Here is a 27,815-nt window from a genome sequence, read left to right on the forward strand (position 1 = left end):
CCCTCAGTGAGCATGGCTGTCAGCACAGAGGTATATTATTATATCGACTCTGCATAAGGAAGCGGATGCTGGGTAGTGAGTGAGGCATTGAAACCCCAGGAAAAGGAAGTGTGAACCAGAGCAGAAAGTAGAAGAGGCCTGAGGAAATGGCTCAGCTGATACACTGCCAGGACCTCATGAAAAGCAATGCATCAGAAATGCTTTGGTTACTCGAGTGAAAAAATCACATTAAACTTTGCATCCGGGAGCAGGGCTGCTCTAGCCAGGGAACAATGTCAGCTTCACTGAAAAAAACTGCAGCCTTCCCTTAGCCTCAGGAAAGCCAGGAGCTGCCAAGGTGGGGCCTGTAGTGTTCTGGGACTGGTGTCTCTCCAGGATGTGATGTGTAAACATCTCAGGTAGTTCCATGTGTTGGCAGCTGTCCCTCTTGCTCTGTCTTCAAGTGAAGCCCTGTTCTCCCAAAAGGGGGCCTTGTTTATCCAGACTTCCCTCACTCCTCTGTAGGCAGCCAGGAGGGATGGAGAAGAAGGAAGTTGCAGGAAAGCAGCAACGGACTATGATTTAGGAAATAAAAATAAAAAATTTGTAGCTGTAGAATGCTTTGATCAAATGAAGACTTACTAGGAACTCTACCACAGAAAGCAGATCTATAAAGGTGCTTCTTAATGTCAATACTTTGGATAGCATTTTTGTGATATCTAGTAAAGCTAAATAAACTTGGCACATTCTATGATTCAGCTGGTCCCCTTGTTCAGAGGTCCCCAACCCTCAGGCTGAGGATCTGTACTGGTCCCATGGCCTGTTAGGAACTGGACTGCACAGCAGGAGATGAGTGGCTCTGAGGGTAGCGGGGGTGAGCGAGAGAAGCTTCGTTTGCTGCTCCTTATCACTGGAATTACTGCCTGATCCACACCTCCCACCAGTCCAAGGAAAAATTTTCTTCTGGTCTCTGGTGCCCAAAAGGTTGGGGACTGCTGTCCTTGTTGGTCTATCCCTAGAGAATTGCTCCTCAGACTTTACTGGAGCGATGAAGAACCTGGGGATCTTACCAAATGCAGGGCTCAATGGATCCTGAATGGAGCCTGTGGTTTTGTAAATCTGGCTGGCCCCCAATTGGTACTGATGTTTGGGCCACACTTTGAGTAGCAAAACCCAAGGGAACTGCTTTCTGAACTTTCTATTGGCTCTGCCAGTAAAATAACACATTTCAAATGGCAACCCAGTATACAGTTATCTATAATTGAAGCAGAAGTTTTATGAAGCAATACTTATTCTTGCCATATGATGCACTTTAATATTTTGTCTTCTGCCAAAAAAAAGAAAAAAAAAATAGCCGTGTTGACCACAAAGCCACTGAAATAATTCATTATTCACTGGTGGGTCTCCAGCCACACTTTGAGAAACAGAACCCTGGAGAAACTCTTATACGCAAGGAAGCAGGAAGGCTCACTGATGCATTGTTTGTAATAACAACAACAAAAAATTTTTTTGGAAAAAGCAAAACAAAAGCAAAAATAACAACCCTAAAGACCTATCCACATGAGAATGTATCAGTGCATTTGTGATATATGCATACAGTGGAGCTGTGAAAATAAGTGAATTTGAACCACATGAATCAACATGTATCTCAAAAACAACGTCGAGTTAAAATTCAAGTTGAAGTATACGTGTTCTAGGACACCATTTTAGAGACTGTTTAGAAACAGGCGAAATAATTCTATTTGTTATTTAGGAATTCACACATATGTAGTAAAGGTATAAAAGTGCATAAGGGAATGATTAACTCCAAATTCAGGGGATTGATTTCCTGTTGGGAGAGAGTGGACTTGGGTGGAGGTGCCTTTGGGGCTTCATTAGTATATATACAGCTTCATTTCCCAAGGTGGGTGATGAGTCCGTGGTGCTCATTATCTTGGTGTCTGTCGTTTTTTCTTTTTTTCTTTTAATAGGCTAGAGGCATTTTGTAATAATTAAAATTTTAAAAAGAAAGAAAAAGAAAGGAGAAGGTGCTTGAGTTGAAGTTTGTAGGGATTTTTGTTAGTTTCTCAGGGCTACTGTAATAACACATTACTAAAAACTTGGTGGCTGAGGACAACAGAAATTTATCCTTGCACAGTTGTTTAGGCCAGAAGTCTGAAATCGAGGGGCTTCCCATGTGGCCCAGTGGTAAAGAATCTGCCTGCCAGTGCAGGAGGTGCAGGTAATATGAGTTCGATCTCCGGGTTGGGAAGATCCCCTGGAGGAGGAAATGGCAACCCACTCTAGTATTCTTGCCTGGAGAAATCCGATGGACAGAGGAGACTGGTGGGCTACAGTCCATAGGGTTGCAAAGAATCAGATATAACTGAATGACTGAACACACACACAGGATGAAATCGAGGTGTCCTTAGGGTTTGTTCTTCCTGGAGGCTCTGAGGGAGGACCTATCCCCTGCCTCTCTCTAGCTTCTCATGATTGCTGGTATTCCTTGCCTTGCCTTTGGTGTGAGGGTCGGGTGGGGGGCTCATCACTCCAGGCTCCATCCCTTCTTCACATGACTTCCTGTCTGTGTCTCCAGTCTCCCTCTGCGATCTCTCACGAGGATTTCAGTCACAGCCTAACTCCAGGATGATGTCATCTGGAGATCCTTAATTTAATTTTTTAAATTAAAAGACTATTTCCAAGCAAAGACTCTATTTCCAAGTAAGTTCACAGTCACTGGTATCAGGGCTTAGTATTTGGAGCAGAGCTGGGATTCTAGAGCCCATGGTTTGAAATCATGATTCTCTACTGTCTTCCATCAATACCTCTTTAGGTTTCAATTCCTTCCTCTCTCCAATGGGACTAACAGTTCTGGCCTTTTAGGGTTTTTCTTAGGATTCATTGAGCTGTTGTGTCTAAAGCACTTATCCCTGTCTCTGGCATAGGATAACTAGCAGTTGTTATTATTAAGGGAGGGGGGAGTAAGGCGTGAAACATGGGTCCCTCCCTTCCACCCTCCCTCAGACTGTGTGTGTTTAGCAGGACTTGTGTCTCACTCATTTTTGTTCATTTCATTTTTAAACCCACGTGCAGTGAACACTTACTATGTGCTTGGCACTGCCCTAGATCTTAAGTGTGCAGGTAGGACTAAGACACGATCCTTGTCTTCAGAGTCTAGTATTCCCCCACTAAGCCCAGTAGGTGGTTTTATCTCCACCCCACCATTTCCCATGGTAGGCCCTCAAGGAATGCCTGCAGGATGAATGATTGTGAATAAATGAATGCAGAGGAAGTGAGCTCCCTCACCAACTATATCCATTCAGCTGTGAGAACTGCCAAGACTAGTCCTGGGATAATGGATTAGCCCTGTCTTTCAATAAGGGTGGTTTCATCCATCTGAAGGATGAGGATGATAGTATATTCTTTGTAAACCTGTTGGTGGCTTAATTAACTAATATTTATAAAGTGCCTCTAAAGCCACAGAAGAAAAGCAAGGTAAAAACACCTGTATTATTGGTATTGCTCATTTACTTTCCCCCTGCAACAGACCTTGCAAATGTGTTTCTTGAAACAGGAAGAGATAGTGTCTAGTTTTAAGATCATTAAACCCCAATAAAGATCATCCGGACTTGCCTGTAGCTCCGATGGTAAAGAATCTGCCTGCAATATAGGAGACGTGGGTTCGAGCCCTGGGTCAGGAAGATCCCCTGGAGAAAGAAATGGCAACCCATTCCAGTATTCTTGCCTGGAAAATCCTGTGGACAGAGGAGCCTGGTGGGCTACAGTCCATGGGGTTGCAAAGTGTCAGACACGACTGAGCGACTAACGCAATTACTAAAGATTATCTATTTGATTAGAACCAAAACCTACCCTTTTTTCTCTTTCCCAAGACTGTTTTCTTTGTACTCAGGTGAGCTGCCTTGTTTTGTGAACATCTGCTATTGAGACAGTAGCTTTCTCTCTTTGTATCTATCATTTAAGGCGTGTATTTCCACCAGAGTCTTCCTGGGGCTTCATCTGGGCTTATAACATAGTTAGAAGGGCCACAAGAGTATTTGCATAACTAGCTGTTGATTTGAATATAATTTGCATAACCTATCTTGGTCTATGCAGTTATATCTTATTTGATTTCTAAAAGCTTTGTCATTTCTGTTTATATAATCATAGAAGTGGCAAAGATCTCAGATCTCGTGAGGAACTCATTCTCCCAGAGTCATTGGAGGAGTAGAAGAAAGAGACATTTAACGTCTACCATGTGCTTACAAATGTGATTTTGCTAATTTAGTCCCCTGGTTCTCATATTTTGCTGCACACTGTAATTGCATAGGGAGCTAAACAATACTGATGCCTGATCCCCACCCTCAGAGATTATGATACAATTAGGGGTAATGGGGGTGGGGGTGGCAGCCTAGCATCAGGAGCTTTGCTGAAGCTGAACAACCATCTCATTGGAAAAGACCCTGATGCTGGGAAAGATTGAAGGCAAAAGGAGAAGAGGGCGGCAGAGGATGAGATCGTTAAATAGCATCACTGACTCAACGGACATGAATTTGATCAAACTCCTGGAGACAGTGGAGGACAAGAGAGCCTGGCATGCTGTAGGTCCATGGGGTTGCAGAATCAGACACAACTTAGTGACTGAACAAAAACAAAGGTGATTCTAAGATGTAGCAAAGATTGAGAACTACTTACTTAATACCCATAAAAAACCAATGAACAACTCACTACCCCCATGTTAAAGGTGTGGAAACTGAGGCTTTGGACATCCGTAATGTTATTAATGTTAATAGCTGATCATTTTGAAACTTAGTATGTGCCAAATTATGCTAAGCACAGTGATATTTGTGCATATTGAATTCTTGCAATGAGTTTTTGAGCCAAAGATTAATATTTTCCTCTTACAGACAAACAAACAAAGCTCAAAAAGATTATAATTTGCCCAAAACCTTCCAAACTAGCAAGAGATCATTCACAGGAGAGAGATGACTGTGCTTGGATTAAGATTAGACTGTGTTGGGATTTGAATTTTGCTTCTAACCTCTGCTTGATGCCTGATCCAACTTGTATGTTCCTTGAGGATCTTCTCTTTGTCTTCTCCCGTGTTCTTTTGGGCTTAGCACTAGAATCTTCACAGGCACCTGGAAAATACTGAGGGTTGTTATTGCTGTCCAGTCGATAAGTCATGTCTGACCCTTTGTTACCCCATGGACTGCAGCTCACCAGGCTTCCCTCTCCTTCACCATCTCCTGGAGTTTGCTCAAACTCATGTTCATTGAGTTGGTGATGCCATCCAACCATCTCATCCTCTGTCGTCCCCTTCTCCTCCTGCCTTTAATCTTTCCCAGCATTAGGGTCTTTTCCAGTGAGTTGGCTGTTCGAATCAGGTGGCCAAAGTATTGGAGTTTCAGCTTCAGCTTCTGTCCTTCCGATGAATGTTCAGAGTTGATTTCCTTTAGGACCGACCAATTTGATCTACTGAGGGTTGGCATGAAGCAACTGGGACCAAGGAGTGGACTTTACAGCCATAACCAAGACCTTTTTACTGATAGATGAGCTCTCCCTTCCTGTCCGTTCCCGCCAATATTTATTGAGCTTTGTGCCAAAGACACAAGCCAGACAAGGCCTGTTATGTAGCATCCATCATTTGTCAGCCAATATTGGAGCTTTGAATTAACCTGCAGAAGTCAGGCTGTTGTTTTTTCTCCCTGTAAAATGAACTGAAGCTGTTGTGAAGAAATAGTTTCAGCACATCAAAGGAAAGAACGGTGACTTGTTTTTATTTATTTGGATTCTTTTTTCTCCTTACCTGGGAAATGGCAAGAGGAAAGAAATTTTATCACATTTATCTAGCCAAATATGCTCCTGAAATCATGAGTCGTTGGGTGCCATTCTATTCAAATATAAATTTACTCTTTCAATTCAGTACTTTCTGAGCTCCTGTCATATGCCTAGCACTACTCTAAATGATGAGGACCCAGTAAAAAATGAGGTAAATTCCCTCTGTCTATGGTGACATGAATGATAAGAAGAAGCAAGTCTTGTGTAGATCTGGAGAAGGAGTCTGCCACACAGAGGCACCAGCAAGTGAACCCTGAGATGGGAATGCGCTTGGTAGATTCATGGAACAGGAGTGGGGAGTATGACTCCCAGTGGCTTAAGCAGAGAGAGAGGGTCAGCAAGATGGCAGGGCCGGATCGCACAGTGTTCAGGAGCCATAATAAAGCATCGGGATGTTCATCTGAATGAGATAAGAAGCTGTTGGGTGGTTTTAAGCAGGAAAATGACATGATCCAACTTACATTTCAGAAGGATCACTCTGGTTGCTGTGGGTAGAGTAGACTGTAGGGAGCAGGAGTGGGAGCCTGGAGCTGACTTATGAAGTGTTGAAAGGATCCAGGGGAGATATGATGGTGGTTTGAACCAGAGAGTTGCAATGAAGGTGGCTAGAAGTGGTTGCATTTGGCATCTATTTTGAAAGTTGAGCCTACAGGACTTGCGGTGTTGGATGAGGAAAAGAGGAATTTTGATCTGAATGGATTAAGGCACCATCTCCTGAGGTGGAAAAGACTGAAGGAGAAGCAGTTCATATTCAACTATGTGTGAAAAATGTCACATATTGTATCTTCTTTTTAGCAAATTCACAGTCACGTATCAAAGGTTTCCAGATGGCCTGCAGTAAAGATATCTGCTTCATTTTGGCTAACCCAGTATTTCTAAATGTATTTGACCAAGTACAATAATTCTAACTGACCCTTAGAACATGTGGCAAGGCTCTTGAAATTTTCTTTGAGTAAGACTATCGTTAGAGTGTAGAATCTTGTTTGTGCTTATGTGCCTGCCCAGATAGGGGAAGTGACTTACAACTGTTTTGGCAGTGTTCTAAATTCTGGTGGATGTGCTGTGGGCTTCTGTTCTTTCCACCTTCAAATTCTTCACCACCATCCTCTTCCATTCCTTCCTCCAGGCTAACCAAAGCTTATCCCCACACCAAATTAGAGAGCGCTAACAGGAAAATCGGTACCACTCTCCTGCCTGGATCTTTAAATGGCTCCCCATTGCCTTCAGGATGAATACGGAATGCTTTACTATGACTTCACCTTATGCTTTGCAATGTGACTTTCTGCTACCTTCCCAGCCACCTTTGAGCTCTGTGTCTAGTTAAACCGAACTTTTTAAAGCTTCTTATGCTCTCTCACCTCTGTGCTTTGCACACTCTCTTCCTTCTATCTGGAAAACTTCCTAAGCTCCTTTCTACAACCTTTGAGTATTATCTCGTATAATATCCCTTTGCGAGCAATCTCTTGACTTCTTATGCTTGGGCTAGGCATCTCTATTTGTGCTCATGGTCCCCATAGCTTCTTTCCCCTCCAACTTTATTGACATATAGTTGACAAATAGAAATTGTATATATTTAGGTGTACAACTTGATGAGGGTTTGTTTTTTTTTTTTTTTTGTGCCTCACAGCTTGGGGGATTTTAGTTTCCCCACCAGGGATTTAACCCATGTCCTCGGCAGTGAAAGAGCAGAGTCTTAACCATTGGACTGCCAGGAAATTCCCTACGACTTGATGTTCTGTTATATGGTACATTGTGAAATAATCACTACAAGCAATTATATTTTGGATGTGATACCAGAAGCTCAGGCAACAAAAACCAAAATAGACAAGTGAGATTGCATTAAATTAAGAAACTCCTGCACAGCAAAGGAAATAGTCAGCAGAGTGAAAGAGTGAAAGGCAACCTACAGAATGGGAGAAACTATTTGCCAACCATGTATTGGGTAACATGTTAGTATTTCACAATATATTAGGAACTCATACAACTCAGTAGCAAAACCCCAAATAGTCCAATTAAAAAAATGGCCAAGGGACCTGAATAGGTGTTTATCAAAAGAAGACATACAAATGGCCAACAAATATATGAAATGCTGCTCAGCGTCACTAATCATCAGGGAAATGCAAATCAAAACCACAATGAGATAACACCTCATACCTGTTAAGATGATTGTTATTATAAACACAAGGATAACAAGTATTGGGGAGGATGTGGATGAAAAGGAACATTTCTTTGTGCACTGTTGGTGGGAATGTGAATTGGTACAACCACTGTGGAAAACAGTATAGAGGTTCCTCAAAAAATTAAGAATAGAACTACCTTATGATCTAGCAATTCCACTTCTGGGTATATGCTCCTAGCTTTTCATAGTGTTTATCACATGGTTTTTTGGGATCTCTCTTTCCCATCAGTGGTTGAGTTTCATGAAGGCTTGGCCAATTGTCTTGTTTACCATGATAATCCTAATGCTTAGCACAATGCCTGGCACAGAGTAGTAAATGCACAGTAAATCACTATAGAGATAAATGATTAAATAAGTGAATGTAGCTCTCTGGATCATTAGCAAACAATCTTCAGATAGTTTTCTATTACTCTGCTTCCTGTGACCTGGGAGTCTTAAAATTGTCACAGCGCTAGAAGGAGGCTCAAAAGGTCCTTGAATCCCTCTTTCTGTCTCTAGACTGAATTCTACTCAGGATTCTTTAACAGGTGGGGAGGCTGGAGGTCATGGACAATGACCAAGACACTGATTGACTTCTGCAAACCCCTGCTGGAAAATCAGAGATCCCTGGGACTCTAGGAACTAGGATACAGTTTCTGTGTGTGTAGCATACATGTGGGAAGATAGGCTCACAAATGAAGTTCCAGGAAGAAAGAGCTAAAATGGAGGCTTGGGGAGTTGTTTATGGGAACATGGAAGAGGAGAAATTAAGTTCATCTGAAGTCAAAGACTGAAGAAGCTATAGGAGAAAGAGTGGTAATTAACCTGGGCTTTTAGGGGTGACCAAGAACCTGCCAGCCAGGAATCTGAGATGGGGGCCTGGAGGGAAGGATATTTAAAGTAGAATAAGAACACAAATATGAGGATGTTGGTGACATGTCTGGAGGGACATGAGTTGTATGCCCACCCAGTGATTTAAGTGAGGTTGAGACTAAGTTTATATCAGTTAGGGTGTTTTGGCTTATGATTAAAAGAAAGTCATACCAGGAGAGGTTCAAATGTCAGGAAAAAATTATGTTGCATCATGAGAACTCTAGAGGGAGGTAGTTCCAGAATAGCTAATTCAGCAGCAAGAAAAAAATCAGCTTTTCCTCACGTTGCCATTCCAGTGAATGAATATGCCATTCCATTCCTTTTTTTAAAAAAAAATTTATTTTTTGGCTACACCATGTGGCATGTAGGCTCTTAGTTCCTGACTAGGAATTGAACCTGTGCACCCTGCATTGGAAGCGTGGAGTCTTAACCACTGGACTGCCAGTGAAGTCTCCTTTCTCCATTGATTTATTTATTTTTTATAATCAGTAAGGGAACTATTTCCCAGAAGCTCCACACCCAAGCCTGTTGGCCAGGATTATATCACATGTCTAAACCTGAACTAAGTCCCTAGCCAGGGACATGTGCCCTCTGCAATTGATGTAGGCCAGTCAAGATTTACACCTGCATCCAGGACTGGAGAAGCTCTCCTGGTGCCCATGACTGTTCAACAGATGAACAAAATCAGGGTTCTGGTAACGAGATGGGAGGGCAATGGGTTAGGCAGCGAATTTTGGCCACCGTGGGGACCTGGAGCTCTGTCCAGGGTATCAGCTCAGCTCCAGCCCAGTGTTATCATATGGGAGGGGCCTAGTATTACCAGAACTTGACATTTTATTTTGAAAAAATGTTGCATGTATTTGGACAATGGACAGTGAGCCAACAGAGATCAGATCTTTCATTTATTTACTTATTGGCCATGCTGGGTCTTCGTTGCTGAGCATGGGCTTTCTCTAGTCGTGGCAGGCAGAGTGGTGGGGGGGGTCTGCTCTTTGTTGTGGTGCACGGGCTTCTCATTGCTGTGACTTCTCTTGTGGAGCATGGGCTCTAGGTGCTCGGGCTTCAGTAGTTGTGGCACGCGGGCTCAGTAGTGATGCATAGGCTTCGTAGTTCCAAGGCATGTTGAATCTCCCCAGACCAAGGGTCAAACCCTGTGTCCCCCGCATTGGCAGGCAGATTCTTAACCACTAGACCATCAGGGAAATCCCAGAAGTTTTAATTTTAGAAAAAATCCAGAACTGGAGATTTTTATGTGAAGTGTTATAATTTCTAAATGTTGTAAACTAATTTAAAAAGTAACCCAACCTGTTTAGTCCAAATAAAATGTTTGTGGATCAATCATTTGGGAAAGGGAAAGGTCCCCTTCACCACCAACCCAATTTTCCCCTCCTGTCCAGAAATGAACACTGTAAGTCACATATGTATCATCCTGGACCTTTCATTTTCTGTGAACTTACAGACACTAAGTACACGTACATGGCTTTGTTTTTCTGGTGTGTGTATGTGTGCACGTGTATGTTTAACCTCTGGGGGATTTTCTTATGCATATTGCTTTATGACAAGCTGTTTTCACTTAACAAGGGGTCTCAGATCTTTCCATGTCAGTGTGTAGAGATTCATGAATGATACATGACAGAGAGAGGAGAGGGAGAGAAAGATTCTTGTCAGTTATGCCGGTAAACAGTGTTCCACAGCAGTGCAAGTAACATTCCTTGGCACTCCCCTGTGAAAACTCCCTTCTAGCATGAACATTCATTCACAGGAATTCTTTTGTTTTTGGACAGCAGGATGGCCTTGTAATGCATCCCATCAGTGTGGCTCGTATGAACTGCAATCCCCACAATCATTTTCTTGTGTGTTCCCAATTAGGGTGAGCCACCAGGGCAGTTCTTGGGAGATCTGAAGGGCACAGGGGAACAGCAGCCAATTTGTAGCTCACGCGTGTTCTTGCTAATCTGCTTGATCATCTTGGGGACATGGTGAGCAGTGGTGGGGCCTGCGATGGCTCTGCTTTCAGTACCTCTGACTCTCAGGCTGGGTATGCATCTATGTGCAGCCTGTGCCTAAGGGCCCAGCTTCCTCAGAACAGTCAGAGCACTAATAACAGGGACAGCGGGAATGGTCATGAGTTTTTTATGGTATTCCAGCACATTCTCCCCACCTTGCATCCCCCTTTCCTTTTCAACTGCCTGTCCCAAGGATGTCAGTCAAGCTGCAGCATCAGATGTGAAGACAACAGCGCTTCAGAGACTGTTTAATGAGCTCCCACAGTTGCATAAAGTCGATTTACTGTAACAAATTCCTTTTGTTTTGCATATATTTATATGTAGCTACATAGAGATATAGAATATATATTTAAAATGTTATATGTAAAATGTGTTTTATATGAAAATGTATGTATTTATGTGTGTATATATATTTGTATGTATCTATCCATCTATCTGAGGCTTCCCTGGTGGCTCAGTGGTAAAAAATCCACCTGCAAATGCAGGAGACATGGGTTTGATCCCTGGGTCAGGAAGATCCCATGGAGAAGGAAATGACAACCCATTCCAGTATTCTTGCCTGGGAAACTCTATGGACAGAAGAGCTTGGTGGGCTACAGTCCAATGGGGTCGCAAAAGAGTTGGACTCAACTTAGTGACTAAACAACAACAACAACAAATCCATCTATCTGTGTCCTATTGGTTTTGCTTCTCTGGTTGATACAAAAGAATTTCCATCTCAATAACAGCAGCAATTGCAACAACAGCAAGACACATGGAATATTTTTTAACTGTCAGGACTGTGCCAAGTACTTTAGGCATACCAACTTATTTAATCCTCCCACAATAATTCTATAAGCAAGGGCTATTATTCCCCTTTTACACAGGAGGTGCACAGGCTCAATGAAGTTAAGTCACTTGACTGCCATCATAGAGATGCAGAGCCTGATGCCAGCCTGTGTCTATCTGACTCTAAATCCTGAGCTTTAAACCATCACACTGTATTGCTTCCCTTAAACAACAAGCTCTAGCAAGACTTCACATTAGGAATATGGTTTATGGATATTCTGCACTGTGAACATTGGCATATCCTCCAACTGCAGAGGAAGAGAGGAGAGTGTGCTTACTTTGGAAACAGGATGTTCCATCTTTGGAAACAGGATGTCATCGAGAGTCTGGTTTACAGGCAAGTGTGGCATTTTCACTGACTCATAAAACAGGCCCCCTGCCTGGCCTCCTTCTGGAAGCCACTCATGTTCTTTGAACAGAGTCTGGTACATGTACCACTGGTTATGCACAAGATGACTTTAGGCAGCACTGAACATTGCATACAGTTGAATCACATTGCTATTCTTTTTTCAAATGTCTTCCTACTGATTATGGCAGGGAGACAGTATTCATTTGGTACTAATACGTTTCTAACACCTCTCTAGTGTTGGCTAATCTACCTTTGAACAAGAAAAGAAACAAGGCCATTGCCTGAGAGTCTCTAGCAGACACAGTACCTTTAGCAAATTAAGCAGCACTGGTTATGTTTTCTTGTTTTTTTGTGTGTGTGTGTGGTTGCCTGTTTGACAAGGGAGAGTGGTTTTACATTTATGTTATATGCTAGAGTTCACATGTTAGAATTTTCCTAATTCAAATGATGTGAGGCAGTTTAAGAAGATACACAATAGTGCCTTGGTTTTTGGTGAAAATTGTTAAGGTTCTTAAAAAAGGACTGAATTCTATGAAGCAATGGTTGGGTCAACGTGGTGAACCAACTAGTCAGTATGACTTATATTGTTCCAGTCCTGTTGGTATATCAGGACCCACTTCAAACCCATCGTGGTGACTGCTCAAAAAAATATTTGTTGAATGAATAAATAAACCTTTCAAGAAGACTTCTCAGTCCCTTCTAGCTCCAAAGATTCCTCCTACTTGGGAACTCATAACACTTACTAGGCCAGTACCCATTCAAGAAGCATTTTTTTTTTTTTTTACACACCTGGTGTGTGCCTGGTACTAAAAATGAAGCAGCTAACCAGATACCAAATATAGGGCAATTAAATGAGTATATTATGTGACAGTACTGCTATAGTATTTTTCTTAAAATGTTTTGATGACAGTATGGACTTTTTCATACACTAGGCCCTATTTTCCATGTTACTTCTAACTCAAAGCGAGGTCCAAAAGACATACTGAGAACACTAGAGAAAATAGGATGAAATAGGAAAAAAACAAAAATGATTTGGTAATACACCTAGAACTGCAGTAACACGGTAGCCACTAGTCACATTTCATGTGCTGTTGAACTCATGAAATGTGGCCAGTCTGACCTGAGATGTGTGCCTTACTTGTAAATTACACACAGGTTTTCAAAGATTTAGCATGAAGAAAAGACTGTGAAATACCTCATTTATAATTCTTTATATTGTAACTTGTTGGAATTACAATTGGGATATAGTGGGGTAAATGAAATAAATTATTATTTTTTAAAGACATTTTTTGGGCTTCCCTGATAGCTCAGTTGGTAAAAAATCCACCTGCAGTTTGGGAGACCCTGGTTCAGTTCCTGGGTTGGGAAGAGCTGCTGGAGAAGGGATAGGTTACCCACTCCAGTATTCTTGTTAAAATTATTTTGAACCTTTTACTTTGTATTGGGGTATAGCTGATTAACAAACAATGCTGTGATAGTTTCAAGTGAACAGTGAAGGGATTCAGCCATACATATACATTGAAATGAAGTTCGACTATTTCTTCTTGATTCTTTAAGGTGGCCAGTGGAAAATTTAAAATTACAGATGTGGGTAGTATTCTCTTTCTGTTGGGTAGTGCCAGTGGCTAGACTGTGTGGTCCAGGAGAGGAGACACCTGTCTCCTTACTTCATGCTGTGCTTCCAGCATTCACCACAATGCCTAGTACATAAAAAGTGCTCAGTAAGTTTTCATTAAACCAGACTGGGCATGTGAGTCATGCAAAAGCTTTTAGGCTTCTTCAACAATGGGCTCAGTATCCAACTCTCATTGCTGTTTCTTGGACTTTACTAATATTTTTTCCTGCTAATCTTTAGGAACTCTACTTAAAAAAAAAAAAAAGAGCTCCAGATAAGAGCCTCAGATAATGATTTAATTTGGATCTGACAAGCAAGTTATTATAGGTCAATTAAGTGCCACCTTATGATTTTTTAAAAAATAATTTATTTTTGGTTGTCCTTGGTCTTCGCTGCTGTGTGTGGGCTTTCCCTAGTTGCGGTGAGCAGGGGCTACTCTTCCTTGCAGTGCATGGGCTTCTCATTGTGGTGGCTTCTCTTGTGGAGCACAGACTCTAGGCACACAGGGCTTCAGCAGTTGCAGCACAAAGGCTCAATAGTTGTGGCTTTCGGGTTCTGGAGTGGGAGCTCAGGGGCTTTAGTTGCCCGAGGTACGTGGAATCTTCTCAGACCAGGATTGACCCCCTGTCCTCTGCATGTGGCAGATAGATTCCTATCCACTGTACCACCAGGGAGGTCCCACTGTATTATTTAAAATCTATTTTTTTTTTCCAGATTGACCACCACTAAATGGTTTTTTGGCAGAAAGTAAAGAGGAACTAAACAGCCTCTTGATGAAAGTGAAAGAGGAGAGTGAAAGAGTTGGCTTAAAGCTCAACATTCAGAAAACTAAGATCATGGCATCCGGTCCCATCACTTCATGGCAAATAGATGGGGAAACAGTGGCTGACTTTATTTTTGGGGGCTCCAAAATCACTGCAGATGGTGACTGCAGCCATGAAATTAAAAGACGCTTACTCCTTGTGGCTTCCCTGGTGGCTCAGAGGGTAAAGCGTCTGCCTGCAGTGCGGGGGACCTGGGTTCGATCCCTGGGTCGGGAAGATCCCCTGGAGAAGGAAATGACAACCTACTCCAGCACTCTGTTGCCTGGAAAATTCTATGGATGGAGGAGCCTGGTAGGCTACAGTCCATGGGGTTGCAAAGAGTTGGACATGACTGAGCGACTTCACTCACTCCTTGGAAGGAAAGTTATAACCAATCTAGACAGCATATTAAAAAGCAGAGACATTACTTTGCCAACAAAGGTCTATCTAGTCAAGGCTATGGTTTTTCCAGTAGTCATGTATGGATGTGAGAGTTGGACTATAAAGAAAGCTGAGTGCCGAAGAATTGATGCTTTTGAACAGTGGTGTTGGAGAAGACTCTTGAGAGTCCCTTGGACTGCAAGGAGATCCAGCCCGTCCATCCTAAAGGAGATCAGTCCTGGATGTTCATTGGAAGAACTGATGTTGAACCTGAAACTCCAATACTTTGGCCACCTGAATGGAAGAGCTAACTCATTTGAAAAGACCCTGATACTGGGAAAGATTGAGGGCAGGAGGAGAAGGGGATGGCAGAGGATGAGATGGTTGGATGGCATCACCGACTCAATGGACGAGTTTGGGTAAACTCCGGGAGTTGGTGATGGACAGGGAGGCCTGGCATGCTGCAATTCATGGGGTCTCAAAGAGTCGGACATGACTGAGCGACTGAACTGAACTGAACTGAAGTGGTTTTGTCATACCTATTTTTGGTTAATATTATTTTAAACTATTTTCAATTATTTAAAACATTGATGGACACTTAACAAAATTCTCTTAAAGGCAAGACCTATATTTTTTAAAAATCCCTTTGTTCATTTGCAAACTGATTTATTATAGAGGAATAAACACATGTAATTTACTAAGGAGTAAAATAACCAAAATATCTTTAAGGGTTCTACAGACAATGAATATCAGGTGAGAGCAAGCAGACAAAATTGACTGAACAGTGAGCTCATATTTCTTGTTGGTTGTGATGTCCAACTCTTTGGGACCCCATGGCTGCAGCGTGCCAGGCTCCTTTATCCTCCACCATCTCCCAGAGTTTACTCAAACTCACGTCCATCGAGTTGGTGATGTCATCCAACCATCTCATCCTCTGTCATCCCCTTCTCCTCCTGCCTTCAATCTTTCCCAGCATCAGGGTCTTTTCCCACAAGTCAGTTCTTCACATCAGGTGGCCAAAATATTGGAGTTTAAGCTTCAGCATTAGTCCTACCAATGAATATTCAGGGCTGGTTTCCTTTAGGATTGACTGGTTTGATCTCCTTGCCACCCAAGGGACTCTCAAGAGTCTTTTCCAATAGCACAGTTCATACCTGAGGTTGTTGGTATTTCTCCCAGCAGTCTTGACTTCAGTTTGTAATTCATCTAGCCTGGCATTTTGCATGATGTACTCTGCGTAGAAGTTAAATAAGCAAGGTGAGAGTATACAGCCTTGTACTTCTTTCCCAATTTTTAACCAGTACGTTGCTTCGTGTCCAGTTCTAACTGTTGCTTCTTGAACCACATACAGGTCTCTTAGGAGACAAGTAAGGTGGTCTCTTACTCCTTTCTCTTTTAGAATTCTTCACAGTTTATTCTGATCCACACCGTCAAAGCCTTGATGTAGTCAATGAAGCAGAAGTAGGTGTTTTTCTGGAATTCCCTTGCTCTCTCTATGGAATTGCCTATTTTGGACATTTCATGTAAAGGGAGTCATACAATATGTGGCCTTTTGTGCCTGGCTTCTTTCACTTAGCTCGCTGCTTTCAAGGTTTATCTAAGTTGTAGTATATATTAGTATTTTATTTGTTTTTATGAATCATTCAGTTCAGTTCAGCTCGGTTCAGTCGTTCAGTTGTGTCTGACTCTGCAACCCCATGAACCGCAGCACGCCAGGCCTCCCTGTCCATCACCAACTCCCAGAATCCACCCAAACCCATGTCCATTGTGTAGGTGATGCCATCCAACCATCTCATCCTCTGTTGTCCCCTTCTCCTCCTGCTCTTAATCTTTCCCAGCATCAGGGTCTTTTCAAATGAGTCAGCTCTTTGCATCAGGTGGCCAAAAGTATTGGAGTTTCAGCTTCAACATCAGGCCCTCCAATGAACACCCAGGACTGATCTCATTTAGGATGGACTGGTTGGATCTCCTTGCAGTCCAAGGGACTCTCAAGAGTCTTCTCCAACACTACAGTTCAAAAGCATCAATTCTTTGGCGCTTAAGCTTTCTTTATAGTCCAACTCTCACATCCATACATGACTACTGGAAAAACCATAGCCTTGACTAGACGGACCTTTGTTGGCAAAGTAATGTCTCTGTTTTTTAATATGAATCATTAGAAAAATTAGAAAAATCAAAATCACAATGATATACCACTTCATGTCCATTAGTATGGTCATATTTTAAAAATAAGAAAGAAAAGTAACGAGTGTTGGAGAGGATGTTGAGAAACTGGAACCCTCTTACATTGCTGGCAGGGATATAAAATGGTGCAAATATTGTAGAAAACAGTTTGGCATTTCCTTAGTATCTTATGGATGAATTTAATAATAGAAGTCCTCAATTTTAATGAAGTCCTATCAATTGTTTCAATTAGTGAGTATTTTATAGGTCCTATTGAAAAATATCTTTGCTTATTCTATATTTGTCTTTCAAAAGCTTTATTTATTTATTTTTGTATCCTTATGTTTAAGGTCAATCCCCTTGAATCAATTTTATGTATAGTGTGAAGCAAGATACTTTCTTTTTTCCATGTGGATTTCCATTGACTGAGCTGCAGTTTTGAAAAATCGTATCTTTCTCTGCCACACTACAGTGGTCACTTGGTCATAAATTAAGTAACTATATATTAATAGCTCTGTTTCCGGACTTTATTCTCGTCTACTGATCTATTCATCTAACCTTGCACCATTACCCCACTGTCTTAATTACTGTAACTTCATCACATTTTTTAATATCTGGAAATATAAATCTTCCAACTTAGTTCATCATCAAGATTATCTTGGATTAAAAAAAGATTATCTTGGATATTCTTAGCTCTTTTTATTTCCGTATAAATTATAGAATTAGCGTATCAGTTCCAACAAAAAGAAACCTGCTGGGACGTTGATTAAGGATTTATTAAAATCTATAGCTCAACTTAAGGAGAATGGCTTCTTTAAAATGTTAAGTCTTCCCCTCCTTGAACATTATTTTTTTCTGTATTTGTTTAGGTCTTGTATCAGTCAGGGTCCAATGAAGAGACAGAAGCTGGACCAGTAATTTAGGGAAATTTTAATATAAAAATTGGTTAGCTAGTAAAAAGGTGGATCATTATTCAAAAGTGCAGAAGATGACTCTAAGGATTACAGCAGGAGCAACTACAGAAAGTTGTTAATACCTCTGGTGTAGAGATACAGTGAATAAGTAAAGATACTCTGAAACTTAGAAGGGTACACTATCCTCATTGCATAGGCTGAGATTCAGAGCTCTTTGGAGAAGGTGTGGGCACCATAGAAATATGCAGTCCACTACTGATGTAGAAACAGGAAGATGTGGGCTACACCCAACCTGTAGGAGTGGCCTATCGCTGGCAAGGAGGATGTTGCCAGAGGCATGGACTGAAGAGCTGGTTTGCAAGACTTATGATATGGTGGGGTAGAAAGTGGTGTAATGAGTATCCCTCACTCATTCCCAACCTCATAGAGAAAATCCTCAGTATTTCACCATTACATGTGATGTTGGGGCTAGTTTTTTTGTAGTTACCCTTTGTCGAAAGTACCCTAGTTTGCTAAGATTAAATGGTTATTTGACTTTTTCAAATACTTTTATTTATGTGCTGAGATGATTCTGTGTTCTCTTTTGATCTTTGTTCCCTTAGCATGGAGCATTATAGTGATTTCTTTTCAAATGTGAAATCAACTTTTTACTCTTGGAATAAACCAAATTCAATAATGATATAGCATCCTTTTTATGTATAACTGCATTTGATTTGATAATATTTTGTTTGGGAGTTTTGCATCTGGGTCAGAGAGAGTTTGAATTGTATTTTTTTCTTCTTTTAATTTCTTTGTCAGGTTTTGGTACCTGAATATTTGTATTAAGGTTATGTTGACCTTAAAAAATGAATTGAGAAATATTTCATTTTTTTATATTTCCTAGTAGAGGCTGTGGAAAGTCAGTATTGTCTTGTTTAAATGCTTAGAAGGATTCACTATCTGGGCCTAGAGATTTCTTTGTAGGAATGTTAATTACAGATTCAATTTCTTAATAGATATAGAAGTATACGGATGTTTTATTTCTTCTTATGTCAGTTTTGGTAAGGTGTGTTTTTCTAATTCACTTAAATTGTCAAATTGCAGTGGCATTAAGTTGTTTATAATATTCTACTGTTATCTTTTCAATGCCCATAGGGTCTTGCTTGGCACTTATCAATTTTATTAACCTTTTTGAAGAAACAATTTTGGACTTCATTGATTTTCTTTATTGTAATTTTGTTTTCTGTTCATTGATCTTTTGCTTTTTGTTATTTTCTTCCTTCTGCTTTCTTTGAGTTTGATTTGCTGTTTTTTTTTTCTAACTTCTTGAGATGGATGTTTATATCATTGGAGTCCATCCTGTCTTATTTTCTAATATGTCTGTTTAAAGTTGTCCAGTGGGTAAGACTCCACGCTTCCACACTGCAGGGGCATAGATTCAGTTTCTGGTCTGGGAACTAATATCCTGCATGCCACAAGGCATGGCCAAAAAAGAAAAAGAGAAAAAGCTGGTAGTTTTTGTCTTACCAGAGCTTTAGCCTCTTACCATACTTTTTGATATGCTATATTTTTATTATCATTCATTTAAATATATTCCTACTTTCCCTTGTGATTTTTTTCTTAGTTTCCAGGCAGGTTTTAAAAGATTTTAAAATTATCATTATTGATTTCTACCATAAATGCATTATAATTAGAATATATATTGTTTAGCATTAATCCTTGAGATTTTTAAAAACTTATTTTATGACCCATTTTAGATCATATATGGGTCCCATGTGCACTTGAAAAAATTTGTACATATACAGCTATCCTCAGTGCAGTGGATTCCAATCCATTGTTAAACATTCTAATAGCAAACAAATTAAACTTACTGTGTTGCTTAAATCTTTATACTCCTATCACTTTTTTGTCTGCTTGTTTTATTAGCTGCTGAGAGGGCTTGTTAAAATATTCCACTATATTATGGATCTATCTAGTCTTCTTTTTAGTTTTTTGATTTGAGTATTTTGAAAGTATGGTATTATGTGCATATGAATATAAAATTGCTGTATCTTCCTGGTGAATTAACCTTTTGAAATCTCTTTTTTATAGGACATGATACCAAACAATGAAATGATACATATTATTTTCAAAAGCATATAGAGTGTTCAATCATAAAATGATTTCAAGAAATAGAATGGTCAACATATAGAATGATTTGCAATTATTCATCAAGGGTTTTTGACCACTGTGGAATTAAGCTAGAAAACCTCTGACAGCTAAGAAATTCAGCACTATACTCAGTTTAAAAAACTCAGATTGCTTTCATTTATTTTAAATAAATTTTTAAAAAATTTAATTAAAAATATTTAATTGAATTATAATTGATCTTCAACACTATGTTAGTTTCTGGTGCTCAGCATAGTGATCACAATATTTGTATGTATAACAATATAATCACCTTGAATTAATCTTTTTATTGAAAATTTTCTCTTTATTCCTAGTTATTCATCTCAACTTTAGGATTACTTGACTTAATAGCTTAATATTAGTATTGATATAACCATACCACCTTTTTTTTTTTTTTTTTTGGTTAGTGGTTTTTTTTTTTTTTAATTCTTTTACTTTCATCTTTCTGTGTCCTTATGTTATGGAGTAGCTAATATAAGCAGCATATAGCTGTTTTATTTTAATGCACTCTGACAAGCTAGGTCTATTATTGGAGTGTTTAATCCATTTATATGTAATTAATTACTGACTTGGTTTTATAACTACAATATTACTATTTTTTCTATTTGTTTTCTTCCCCCCTCCTTTCCTGCCTTAATTTGAACCAATCAACTTCTTTTTAGTGAAACCAGTTTCTCTTTTATTAATTTGTTAGTTATATCTCCTTTTAGTAATTACTCTGAAAATTAAAACATATCTCCTTTGTTTATTTGAGTCCAATATAAATCAGTACTTTTATAATTTCTCAGACATTCTCAGGCCTATTACATAGTAATTTATCTTTCTTTAGCCTTTTGTTTTTAATGTTGATTCATTTAAACCTACGTATATTTAAAACCCCATAGAAAATTATTGTTATTGTTTTCAATATTCATTTAGATTTACTCACTACTTTTCCTGTGACTCTTCAATCTTCTCTGCATTTCTGTCTAGGATCATTTTCCTTTTGCCTGAATAGTCCCCTTTGGTATTTAATTTAGTTGGATCCCCTGAGTTTTATTTTAAAATTAAAATAAAATTTATTTAAAAATTATTTTTAGTTTAAAAATATCTTTGTTTTACTTTTTATTAGCTACATTGTGTGGTATGCAGAATCTTAATTCCCAGACCAGGGCTAGATCCTGTGCCCCCTGCATCGGGAGCTCAGAGTCTTAACCACTGGACTTCCAGGAAAGTCCTCTTTATTTCATTTTTGTATTTGAAGAATATTTTCAGTATTATAGAATTCTAACTTGGACATAAGTTCCTATCTTTTTGTTTCCATCATCTCTGTTGAAAAGTCAATTCTCATTCTATCGCTTTCTTGCAGTTAATGTCTTTTCTTTTTTTCTGATGCTTTTGAAAAAATTTTTGTTTTTTTTTTAATTAAAAAATATTATTGCAAGCATGTTGTTAATGGTAAATTAAAAGACAATCTCTTAAAACCTTTACTATTTCATTTGTTCTCAGATGAGGAAAATTTTTTATATTTTTATTATACTGTGATATGCTTAGCTGTGATTTTCTTTGTATTTTTCCTGCTTGGGGTTCTCAGAAGTTCCTGAAAAAAATTTATTCATTTGGCTCCACCAGGTCTTAGTTGTGGCACACAAGATATTTGTTGCCACATGTGGGATCTTTTAATTGCGGCATGTGGGATCTAGTTTCCTGACCAGGGATGGAACCCAGCACCCCTGCATTTACAGCATCGAGTCTTAACCATTGGACTATCAGGAAAGTGCCTCAAATAGAATTTTTGGATGTTTGTATTTTATCCAGCTTTTCCAGTAATATTTGTTGGGAATATTGTCTGCCTCAGTTACTCCATCATGGCTGCACTTGAAAGTTCCATGACTTTTGTTTTTCTTCTGAACACTTTCTCTTATACAACCTTTGTATTTTATTTATGCTTCTGGTCCTTTGTGGTTTCTCTTTCTGCATATTGCCTACCCGGGCTGCTGGTCTTGCATCAGGGCTGTGTGTTCAGTGTAATTGGTGTCTCCTGTGGTTGTGCGATGTGGAGGCCCTGTCATTCACCCTGTGAGGCTCGGCATGATCTGGCCCTGTGCTTATTCTCTCAGAGACATTTTCCAGCCTCTCAGCATTGGCAAATATGCTTAGAACCCAGAATGGGCAAGGGAGATCTTCTGGGAGGCCTTTCTCAACACTTTAGCCAAGTCCTCTTAGAAAATTCTCATTAGCATGTTATATTATTTCTTCCCAGTGCTTCTCACACGTGTACTTTCCCATTGATTTGTGGAACTGACTTAGTAATTTTTCTATTCTCCTCCAGAATGTGGTCTGAAATGTGAAAACAGTGACCTGGTTGGTCATGTTTACCACTATATTCCTTGTGTCCACCACGGTGCCTAGCCCACATTTAACAAATCAATTTGAGCCTTATAATGATGGGTGATGAAAAGGAGGGGATAAGAACCAACATTCATTAAAAATTTATCATTTTATTTAACCTTATCATCTTATTTTAAGGTTCACCTTAACTCTTTGAGGCAGATGGCATTTCCATTTTGCATAGGGTAGACCATGACTCCGAGAAGTTATGTTATTTCCCCAAAGTCACATGGTTGATAAGTGCCCAATCTAGAATTCAATCCTAGTCCTACCTGATTCAGAAGGAACCCCAGCATTATGAGTTGTTAAATACTTCTCATTCTTCCAAGCTTTTTGTGTTTTCTTCCTTTTTTATTGACTTTTTAATTTTTATCTGAAACTGCTAGAATTTCGGATACTCCTAAAAAAACTCCCAAAAAAAAAAAAAAGGAAAAACAAGAAAAACATATAGAAGAGAAGTTGAAAATTTCTTTCTGTTACTTCAAAAGCAAAATGAGATGCCTTTTATATTTGGATGGAAGGGTTATGGAGGTCAATCTAGATTGTTGCGTGAACTCCTTAATTCCCAAGTGGTTCAGTTGAGGATGAGCATTAAGTTCTTTAATGACTATTGGTTAAGTTCAATTAAAAAGAGGTATTTTCAGTCATAGCAGGGACTATTTAGTGAGCACCTACTATGTGCCATGTACTACGCTGGTCACTTTACATACTTTCTCTTCAATGATTGAAATGCTTTTGGAAAGTAGGTATTATTATTCCTATTATGCAGGTTTGAAAATTGAGACTCACCAAATTAAACTGTTTTAGGAAGCTTCAGAGTCAGAATTTGAATTCCTTTGTGAACTTCCATAAAGATTGCTTATTTCTGTATATACCACTCAAGCCATCAAGCCTGGAACACAGAAGGAGCTTAGTAAACGTCATTTGCTTTTTTCAGGTCAGTCATGATACAACAAGCTTCCCAGGAAACAACCATGAAGTCTTACAATGAAGCTTCTTTGTGTCTTGCCAAGGAATGTGAATAGCATCTCCAAACTGACCCTTTGGAAAACCTCGAAGGTTCTGAGTGACAGCAGCTTCCAAGTGACAAGTAAGGATCATGCCAGTCTCAACTGCAGGCTGTACTCTGCTGTTTTCTCCAAATATTTTCTGGTTGCAGATGTCATTGATCTGACAGTTGATTTCCCGAGACACATTAGTTCCAAGCTGGTGCAATATGAAAGTCTCTTCCTAAGGAAATTGGCCTTGTGAGTGGCTGTCTCCTGGGAAGATCATGCTGTACTCATTGCTTTACTAATATGATGAAGAGGCTGCAAATACAATTAGTGGGCCTGGTTGGTGATTTTCCAATAATGATATTTGGGGCATATTATTGGTTTAGCTGTAATTGAGCTTAGGATGATCTGAAAACGTCTAAACCAGAGTGAAAGTCATCTGCAGCTTTGGCTCCAGTGTAGATGCTCATGAGTGAGGTGGGCTGATTACTCTTGGATGTGCTGAGCCTGAGGGCATGGGCTCCTGGATGGATGTGGCTTCTCTCAAATTTTGCTTCTTTTCACACCTTCACAAGTAAGGTGACAACTTTGTCATAATCTACCCTCTCCTGAATCCCACCCCATTTCTTATCATTTGGAGTTTACTATATATCTTGTAGCTCTCTTATTTCTCATACAAGCTTGTTCAGTGTATGTTAAAGTCATTTTTGATAGGATTGTTAATGCTAGCTGTGAGAATAGGCAAGACCTGAAATCTCAGTGATTGAATATCACAAAGGTTTGTTTTTTACTCACATAAAGCCTCAGGTGGGTTGGCAAAGGCTGTCCTCTACCTGGTGATTCACGGATCCAGTTTCCTTCCATCCTATGGCATCATCACCTCTGTACGTATCTGTTGGAAGACAGTTCTCCCTGGATTTCTTGGGTTCTTATATGGTCTGGACCTTCCCAAGGAAAGGGTGCTGACAGGTTTCATTCAAGGCTGATTGAATAGCAAATTGAAGATACAGAACCTTTCTCTTCCTGGAGACATTCCACGAGGAGAAAGTTCCCTTCTTCCCTGGTGGTCAAGTGGTTAAGATTCTGTGCTTCCACTGCAGGGGACATGGATTAAATCCCTGGTTGGGGAACTAAGATCCCATAAGTTGTTCAGTATGAGCAAAAAAAAAAAGCATGAAAGTTTGCTTTTCTTCCTGGAGGATATTTGCTTACCTTCTAGGCAGGAACCATAGAGACAAGCTCCATGTTCCCGAGACATTTACTTACTTTCCAGGGTAAGAAGTAATCTTTCTCCACAGGGGAGAGTAGGCAGGTAACCAGCAGCTTGATAGAAACTCAGCATCTCCCACGCTCAGGGTTCTTCTCCAGTGCTATAAGCCAAATGGAGGAGGCCAGACTCTTCTCACTACATACTGCTACCTAGTGTTGTAAACATACCTTCTTTCCTTTTCCCATCCAAACCTCTTTCATAAGGGGCTGTAATGGGTCCCAAGGAAAGCAATTGTAGATTGCAATAGAGAATTACAATGCAATTTATGGGTAAAGAAGGGGCCAGTTACAGGTCAGCTAATGGTGAGGGGATGCATTTGAAAGTTTCCTCTTTGAGTTATTAGGCCTTATTAAAATTTATACTCAACTACTATATGATTATCAATGTAATTTTCCAACACTGAGTGTACTGGTAGTTTGCAAATATAACACTATGGCAAATTCATTATTTAAAGGTTGTGTATGTTAAATCATAAAATGCAAAAGATTTCTTAGTAAGCCCATTCAAATCCACAAATATTTTTGAGTGCTTGGACACTTGGGGTACATTGCACCTGAACAAGATACTATTACTGTCTCTCAGAAACCTGTGGTTTAATGAAGAACTACTTGCCTTAACAACTATGCAGTCAAATTTATTACAGTAAGCTCAAAGGAATACGCATCTGTTCTTAAATCTACTCTGTCCCCTGTATTATGGGGCTTTCCCGGTGGCTCAGTGGTAAAGGATTTACCTGCTAACACAGGAGGCACAGAAGACACAGGTTCAATCCTTGGGTCAGGAAGATTCCCTGGTGGAAGAAGTAGCAACCCACTCCAGTATCCTTGCCTGGAAAATCCCATGGACGAAGGAGACTGGTGGGCTACAGTCCATGGGGTCTCAAAGAGTCGGACACGACTGAGCAACTGAGCATACCTGGACCCCTTTATTATGTGCTCATGATTCCTACCCAATTTTTTCTGTAAATATTCTTTCCACTTTCCAGTCCTTGGAAAGTATCTTGATCCTTTTCTATTTCTTTAGGATCTACAAGTTGCCTAATAATTAAGTGGGGACTATGCTGGGTAAGACTTCTTTGGTTGGGAGTGACATAAACCAACTCAAGCTGGCTCAAGTCACGAAAGGGGATGTTTAGTGAATCATATGAATGAACTGTCAATGTAAGCTTTAGGCTCAGCTGGACCCAGGGACTCAGATGATGACATCAGGACTGTATCTTTCCATCTCTGTTTTCTTCTATACTGACCTTTTCCATATGGTAACCCCAGCAGTTCCATTATATATAGATATATATTTGTTTATTTATTTGGCAACAACAATCTTGGAAATGAAGAAATTCCCTGTACTTAAGTTTTTAAAAAATGTCTTGGATGGACTCAATCACTCTGACCAAGGGGAGGGAAATATTTTGGCCAGATACGGGTCACAAGTTTGTTATAGGTTGAGTTTTGTCTCCCCCAGATTCATGTGTTGAAGTCCTAACCACAACCTCCCCCCACCCCCACTCAGTATCTCTTAAATGTGACTATATTTTGGAGGTAGGATCTTTAAAGAGGTAATTGTGGTAAAATGAGAGCATATGGGTGAGCCTCAATCCAATATGACTGTTGTCCTCATAAGAAGAGGAAATTAGAACAGACACACAGAGGGAAGAGCTTGTGAGGACACAGGGAGAAGACGGCCATCTGCAAGCTCAGGAGAGAGAGACAGACCTCAGAAGACATTAATCCTGCCAGCACCTTGGTCTCAGACCTCTAGCCTCCAGAACTTTGAGAAAATTTTTGTTGTTTAAGCCACCCAGTCTGTGATGTCCTAGTAAACTGATATTAATACACAGTTTCAGCCCTGAAATTGAGGTGAATTTATCTAGTCCCTCTTGAACCTCCCTATTAGTAGAGAGGGGGTGGTTACTCAAAGGAAACCCAAGAGGCTATTACTACAAGGAATAATAATGGCCTAGTAGGGGAAAAAAATCCAGATTGTCCACCATCTGTGTCAGATTAATAATAATTATCAGATATTCATTATGTGTTAGGGCTTGAGAACACCTTATACTTAATATTAAAGCCTCATTAGGTGGATACTATTGTTTCCCTCACTTAACAGATGAGAAAACTGAGGCACACAGAAGTTAGATGACTCATCCAAGGTCACTCAGTGAGCAAGCAGCAGAGCCAGGATTTACATCCATACCTGTTTGGCTGTAAAAACCACAGCCTTTTACCACTATTCTCTTTTGAAAACCAATGACACTGTTAGCTTCCAATGCTCTTGCTTTTTGTCTTCCCAAAAATGAAAATGCTCTGACTTGAGGCATGGGAAGGATGTATGTTAATATGTTAATTAAGGAAAATTCACTGTTTGCAGAATTCAGAAGTCTTTTTTCAGAACTGTTTCCGATCTGGGCAAGCCTTTGATTGATTTGAGTTAATTAGCTTTGCAGAACATGAAGTAATTGCTGCTGTTCCTCAAAACTGGGGCTAGGAAGATACCCAGTGACCTGTAACCACCTCAGCCCTAACTCCTAAGTCTGCGGATCAGAACTCCAAAGGCTCAGCAAAGAGACAAGATGGAGAAATTCATCATTTCAGCTGCTTCTTTCCCTCATGTGTGTTTACTCTGTTTTCTGTCCCATGATTAACAACACAAGCCTCACGCCTATCTGAATTGGTGAACTAACATCTACAGTTGTGTAAGGAATCTGTCCTGAATTTTATAAATAGGATTTCCAGTTTGAACTACATAGGCTGATATTTGAGCATTTCACTTAGGAAAGAAATTTAGAAACATCAGACCCACTCATGGTCATTGTGTCTTTTTCCAAGTGGTTTTGATATTTCTGTTGAAACCATCTGGTGACCCTATATATATAAATCCTAATAGTCTTTTGCAAGATTTATTGATTGTAAGAAAGGGCAATCCATAAAAATTAGTTCACAAACAAAATTCAAGGAGTCTTTGTTGTTGAGTATTTATCATCTGAGTCCTGGAGATGATGGGGTTCTTTAGAGATATAAAAGTTGTCCTTCAAAGCTTACAGTAATTATATAACATTACTTGTTAAAAATTTTAATGATTAACACTAGCATGAATCCTTTTCTACAACACCATCTACCTTGTGGTTCAGTCTCTCTGAAGGACCC

The sequence above is a fragment of the Cervus elaphus genome, chromosome 5 (assembly GCF_910594005.1).
Source record: "Cervus elaphus chromosome 5, mCerEla1.1, whole genome shotgun sequence".
In the NCBI taxonomy this organism is placed as follows: Eukaryota; Metazoa; Chordata; class Mammalia; order Artiodactyla; family Cervidae; genus Cervus; species Cervus elaphus.